The sequence below is a fragment of the Caloenas nicobarica genome, chromosome 2, assembly GCF_036013445.1.
Source record: "Caloenas nicobarica isolate bCalNic1 chromosome 2, bCalNic1.hap1, whole genome shotgun sequence".
Classification (NCBI taxonomy): domain Eukaryota; kingdom Metazoa; phylum Chordata; class Aves; order Columbiformes; family Columbidae; genus Caloenas; species Caloenas nicobarica.
Genome location: NC_088246.1, coordinates 116,894,985 through 116,901,894, shown reverse-complemented (window position 1 = coordinate 116,901,894; position 6,910 = coordinate 116,894,985). Strand labels below are relative to the sequence as shown.

Below are 6,910 nucleotides of genomic sequence, written 5' to 3'. Positions count from 1 at the left end.
ACTTCAGTGAGCTTTAGAGCAGGCTTTAATTCTTTTTTTACTTTCTTTTTTACTTTTCCTTTTTTTTTTTCCCCACTCTCCAGATTTTTTAAAAGGGGATAAAGGGTGCCTTGAATTTACTGCTTTACCTGCTGCTGCCGTCTGTATCTAGTTTACTGAAGTTTGTGCGGTTCAGTAGTGCTTTTGTTTGGCATCTTGTGAAGAACAAACGAGCCGCTCTTCCCTCACCTTTTAAAAATGATACCACAATGAAAGTTCTGTTGCTTGGGCGCGCGCTTATATTCCGAGCTTCCCAGGGAGGATTTATTTACGTGCGCATAAGAGTTTTAGAGCCAGTAGGAGCGCGACCAATTAGCCGTATTTGCAAAAAGATGCTGGGAAACTTTAACTGAAGGGTAGTCTTAGATCTCGAAATATTTAAGGACAAAGGAATAGATGTTCAGAATTAATTGGCAAATAGAGGAAATTGTTCTCCTGTTAGAATTGGACATGTTTTACTCGTGGTTATTTGTTAGATGCATTACAGAGAGGAGGTTTGTTTCAAATATCTTCCTATAAACATCACACTTAATTTAACACAAAAGATACAGCTTCCATTTTATGTGGAGGTATGGGCTTTGCCTTCCTTATGTATCAGTAGCCTGGGAGTCCCTCAAATGAGAAAACAGCAACATTGTATGAATCAGATGGAGTAGCTTGGATTTGCTGACAATAAACTACTGACTTAACAAAACCGCTTAATGTTCGGGATAGAGATGGTAGATATTTCTTTATAGTGTCTTATTTACTATTTTTCATCTAAAACTGGACAGTAAATCAATCGTCATCTGTAATTATTGCTGCAGTAATTACCTTTGGGGGGTAGGTTATCATTCTTGGTGGCCTTTGTTCAAATATCTTTTTCATTTTCCCTGTTTTATTTTTCTTGAGTCATGTCAATTTTGTGTGCATTGATAGTACTCTGAAAGCAGTCAGATTGTAAGATTTCTGATAGGGTAATAATGTGATGCATCTGAGAAGTCGAAAGATGCTTGCATAGACAGCATATAAATTCATTGATAAGAGTCTGCCCATCAATTAATGCATCTTCATTTTTAGTGAAAAAACAAAAGCTTAAAGTAATGTTGCAAGGAGAATTTAAACTGTACCTCCAATGCAGTGTTTGTTTAAATTTCTTATTTCTTAAGTATTACTGGTATAGTCAGTAGAAAATATAGTTCTACAGTTTAAAAATAAACAGTATTTTAAATAGCTTTTCTGAAAAACTAGTCTTTGAATGTATGTAAATGAGTTATTTAAACTCGTGAGTGCTGTTTTACATCTAAATAAAATATGGAGTTACATATTACATTTCCAATTTGTCATGTACTTAGCAACCCTTTAAGGGGGGAGGATATAAGAGATATTTTTGATAAGTCTGTCACTTTTGATAACTTAATTTGAAACTTATATCTTAGGGGAATACTGATACGAGGCAGGTAAATACATTAAAACAAAAAGACATTTGAGTTTTTTATATTGAATGCATGAAACTAACATTCATCTGAAATAGTGGGTGTTAAGAACTTGCTAATGACTAAATTTCTTCTGTTTCTTGAAAATACACTTTTTTTGAATTACCCTGGTTTCTGTTTACATTCCTTTTCTATTTCTTTTTTCTCTCTTAGCTCCCCCCCCACCCCATTTTGGTTTCTTGCCAACTTTGAGCTGAGTGTCCCCCAGCTCTTGGTGAGGATTGCATCTCAGGTTTGGACCTAGGAAAGAAAAAATACATTGTTAACATTAGATAAGCCCCTTACAATTTAATAATAATAAACACATCTTTCCAAGGAAAAATAAGATTGTAATTATTTTTGGTGAAAAACAGTGACTCTTATAAATAGACTACAGGGTTGTGGCAAAAAAAAGTCTCAAAAGGAGAGTAAATTATTTAACTTTCTGAAAAACTGTAATTTGAATATCTTATTTTACTTTAGGAAGGAGGAATTAAAGTTCAACTGCCGTATTCTTTTAGGCGGAGGAAGGATCAGTTGCATCAAACTCAACAGTCCTGACCTATATTTCATTCTACTGATTAATTTATCCCATTTCCTTGGCTAGTTTCTGGGGGGGGGGGGGCGGGGAAAGGGTCTCTTGGTATCATTGACCTGATCAAAATCACCTAGTATAGTTGGTGGGTTAGGGAGGATAGCAGAAGAAAAACAGGCGGGGAAAGATAAACCAGAGATACGGTACCTGTGTACAAGCCCCAAAAGAGCCCCTGTGCAAATGAAGGGTGTCGGAGAAGGGCAACGGGTGTGACTCCTGAAACTCTTCGCAGGGAAGGACAACACCATCCCCTCAGTCAAACCATGCTGGAGCCCCCCAGGATGCACAAGCAAGGGAGGGAGGCAGAGCAGCTCACTTGTATCTTGTTTAACTTGGCCATTGAAATGGTAAACCTTTTCTCTTTTTGTGACTTGGCGTGCTTTGCAGATATAACACTTAGGTTACTGACCGCCTCCCCCCTCCCTTCCCTTTCTGGTCCATGGGGTTTTAGTTTTGGGAGGGCTTGGGGTTTTTCTTTTGCCCTTACTACTGGCTTTTGATGAGAAATTTTGTTTAGAAACAAAGTTACAAAGATAGAGTCACTTGCAAAGAAAAGCAGGTATTCGATATGCAAACCGGAATGAAAATGTAGCCCTACTAAACGTTAAACCCGGGTTTCTCTGAGCTAAAGTCAGGTAATATTCATTATGCTAAAGTCACTCGGGAAAAATCACTGAAACTGTAGGTGTTAGATAAGCCATCGCAAGGAAACTAGAACAGCCGCACACATTTAATAAAAGTGCTGATCTCTGAAAGTACATTCTTTTTGAAAAAAATATAGAAGTATTTTGTTATTGCTTCAAAGTAAATTTTTACTCATCATAATTTTGTATCCCACATTTGACTGCAGAAATAAAATTACTGAATGTTAGTTCCTAGAAAGATGAGAAGGAAAAACTCATTGGCTGTAGTTTACATATCTATATTCTGCTTAAAGAAGGCTTGTATCTTGAAATATTTTGGCAAGCGTGGAGTACCTCTTAAAGTTTTCCCTCTTTTTGAGGAAACCTAGGTACTGTTTCCATCCTGACTGAATTTACAGCTGCAACTCAATTCGTGCAAAGTGTTGGTGGACTGAGCAAACAGTACCTGTATTTTAACATGACTTGTTTTCTCATCATAAATTTGAAGCAAAAGGCTGTTTCTTGTACAGAGGTGCAAGTGGTGTGATATAGTATTAAGGAAGGTAGAACAGTAGTGGATTAAAACAAAAACCTTAATTAATAGCAGCAATAGTTCAGAGAGCGTTTGACATTCGGATCCCCTTCAAACAGTAGCCTTTACATTTCTGTGTATCTGTCGACTATTTGAATGTTTATTCTCAGCCCCAACCCTCCCTGGCTTTTAAATTGCATGGACTAGACTCAGAAGTCGTTAGATTGTCTGCTGATTATATTATAATCAATCCAGCATAAACAAAAACAGTAATTACTATTGGCATGATTTCTGTGAACTTGTCTTAAAGTTTCAGTATTACCGGACCAAAGAACTTTTTCTGAATGGGCCGTTTTCAGGAAATGTATTATTTTGGCATCATCATTTTATAGGGAGGGAACAAAAAATTCATAAGATTCCATTTGCTCTGAAAAGCAAAAACATCTGTTTGATGCATGAGTGGATTGCTGGCTTCTATTTGGCCATGCAAAAAAGGGCAAAAATTAAGATATCGAACATAAAAGAGTACATGAAAAAACAAATTACAAAGAGGATATAAGATTAGCATCTTTTTATAACACAGGCTATTTATAGTGTTCTCTTTTGACTTGCCAAAGCAAGCCCCAGCTCCTTTATATATTAAAAAAATCCGTAACAACAAAAACATCCCTAACCTTTAGTAATATTCATTGACTTTGGCAATGCATAGTGATATTGATGGTCTTGATTAGCTGTAGGATTACAGTAATGCTAGTCAGTCATTTTTGGGGCCAGCATGAGTTATACCGACCATCAGCATCTACTTCCTTCAGAGCAGGTACTATTAGGAGTGAACATCTAAACAGCTGCATCTAAACAGCTACTGCTTGTACTGCTGACTTCCATAAAGGGGAAATTTGATGACAAAGAGAATGTTAAGAGGCTTAGAAATGCTGCATGTTTGGTTTGGTTTGATTTTGTTTTCCCGAGTTGCTGTTAACTTTGTGTAACAAGGGAAGCTGTCAGTATGGAGGCACTTATCTAACGTGTAGGATAACGTTACCCACCATGATCTAAGAGGTCTTGAAAGGCTTTATTTTGCTCTATAATTCATTCAGTCTAATTTACAACTAGTTTAATAGCTCTCATTTCTTTGTTCTGAAACATGATTCAGTATTTTGAAACTTGCGCATTTTGGAAAAAAAATCTGCCTTTTGAATGATTGTACGTGAAGAAAGAATCTGGAAGCATTGTTAACGTTTTGTGTAGACCATATGGATTTAGTGTTTTTTTCTGTGTAAAACACTGAAAGTAAGATACTTGGAATTGTTCTTTTTTAGACTGATTAAAATATAGTATGAATGCTGATGCCTTAAGACAGAGCTCTTAGCTTCTTTTCCCCACTGTATTTTGTGGTTTCCATTGGTTCCTATAGGGCTACCTGAGCTCAAAATCACTCCCAGCTGCAGGTGGGGAAGATGCGCTACTTTACTTAGAACAGTGACATATATACATATGTATATGTTTTTCCCTGAAGGGACAGCATACAGGTCTACAAAGCATTGGACCTGTTTTAGTTGGTGCTGGGAAAATGTATATTTCACAATGTGTTACTACAAAGCATTGAAGTTTGTCAGCTGCTCTCTTTACAAAGGTTGGATAGCACAAGAGAAGCTTTTAAATACTTTTAAATCATAGTGCAATGCTTGGCATAGAATTCTGAGAAAAGATGAATGTGCAAAACCCAAAAGAGGTGATGAGGATTGTTTTTGTTTTAACTTTAATTTTAGACAACTTGGGTTCTATTTCACCTCGAGTATGAGTAATTATGCTACTTTAGCAATTATTAGAGATGAAAGAAATTCTGTTAGATATGAGTCTTCTAAACTTCAGTAGCTTTAGTTTTAGCCAGGATAATGATCAAGGAGTAGTTAGCCATATGCCTAGGGACCATGCTGTAGCAAAAACGATAGGGCTGATCTTGGGGGTATCCTTATTACAACATGTTATAATTAACATTTTAATTCAGCCCTCCTCCTTTCAAAAAAAAATCTGCTTTATGTTATTCTGTGCACACATTAATAATACTGCACAAAATTGCCCTCTTCCAATGGATTTTTGAACCAGGACCAGTGTCCTCTGTATTTACAATATTAGTTAACTCTGGCCATGCTTTTTTTTTTCTACTTCACATTCTTTTAGTTTCAAACATTTTTTTCCCCTCTATTCTGCATAATTATTGAGAAAAAGATGTAGAGGATTTATTTTTCCTCCTTTTTTTCAGGATTTAGTCTAGATTATCCATGCTATTCTGTTGTGTGCACAATTGAGCCTTTTAGATTTCCCTTTAGCTAGAGTGATGCTATGCATGCTGTACTGCAACTTTTCTTTGTACAGTTGAATTGGTATAGTGTGCACTCAAAAGGGTTGAAGGGTTATTACTTATCAATTCTGCACAATTAATGCCCAATGAAATTTTAGATTTTAGGGGGATGTGTTTTCATTATGTTTTTTTCCCTACTGTTTTTTATCATGTGAGCAAGACAGGGATATTCTTTGAGTAAGCAATTCATCTGATACTTTCACTTTTTAAATATTGGTGCAATTAGGTGCAATTTTTCTTTCTAAGGTTAGGATTTTTAGTCCTTCAAGTCTGCTTAAAGTCATTTATATAACTGTTGGTATAGTGGCTTCCCCCCACTCTCCCCTTTCTTCTTTTTTTAATGCGATTGGGGCATACTAAGGTTCTTTACGAATATAATATCAGTAACTAGTTAGCCTTCTTACAAATTTGGAAATGCTAGTCATTAGTTAAACAGCCTGTTGCCTGAAACAGGAAACTTTTTTGCCCTGAGAGCAAATGGTTAGGATGTTGATAGTGAGGGTATGGGTGCTTTCCCTCCTTCCCCAAGCCCATTTTTTGTGAGCTTATTCTCCCATGGAGGTCAATAACCAGGAACAGGAATTTTGTCCTTACCTAACAGGAACTGTAAAATCTCCCTCCTCGTTTCTCACACAGACATTCGGTGTTACACACGAGCGTGGAGCACTTTTAAGTCTAAATATCCTGGTTAACTGCACAATAGATGGCTTTCATATACAGTTCCTGAAACTTGTTGTGCTCCTACTATTATTAGGTTGTGTTTTGCTGGGAAAATATATTTCAAACAATGAATTCCGTGATAATTGATTTTTTTTTTAGTTTTATTTTTTTTGTTCACTTTTGCGAAGCTATCAAGTTCGACTTCCATTTTTGACTCATTAACTTCTTGAAAGGAACTTTAAAAACAAAAATAAAATACCTGCTGTGTTGCTGGACTGGATGATGTGATGTAGCGAGGCAGTGTCCTTGGGAAGACTAGGCTATGCTTTTATCAACAAAACTTTCTCTGGCACTGAATTATGATAGCTTTTTTCTTTTTTCCTTTCCAGGCAGAGTCAAGTGAATTTCTAACTTTGACAGTGGCAGTAGGAAGGAGGAGGGAGTGGGGAGGTTAATTATTTTCCACCTCCAAAGAATACAATTGCGAGGAAGGAACTTTCTGATTCACTGGTTCCAGGACAACAGGATGTCGAGATCCATGCCTGATGTAAGGTTTTCATTCGGAAGATGGGAGGAGGAAATGGGTCACTATTGGTCTGTGCCTGCAGCCACTGTGTTACGTGGCTTAGAAAGAGCTGGAGCATA

General features: G+C 36.7%; 1 protein-coding gene across 12 annotated transcripts in view; it reads left to right on the top strand.

Annotated features, from left to right (window-relative positions):
* The window catches only part of ZNF521 (zinc finger protein 521), a 235,960-nt gene that overhangs the window by 2,863 nt on the left and 226,187 nt on the right, over positions 1 to 6,910 (top strand). The gene's annotated exons all lie outside the window — the stretch shown is intronic.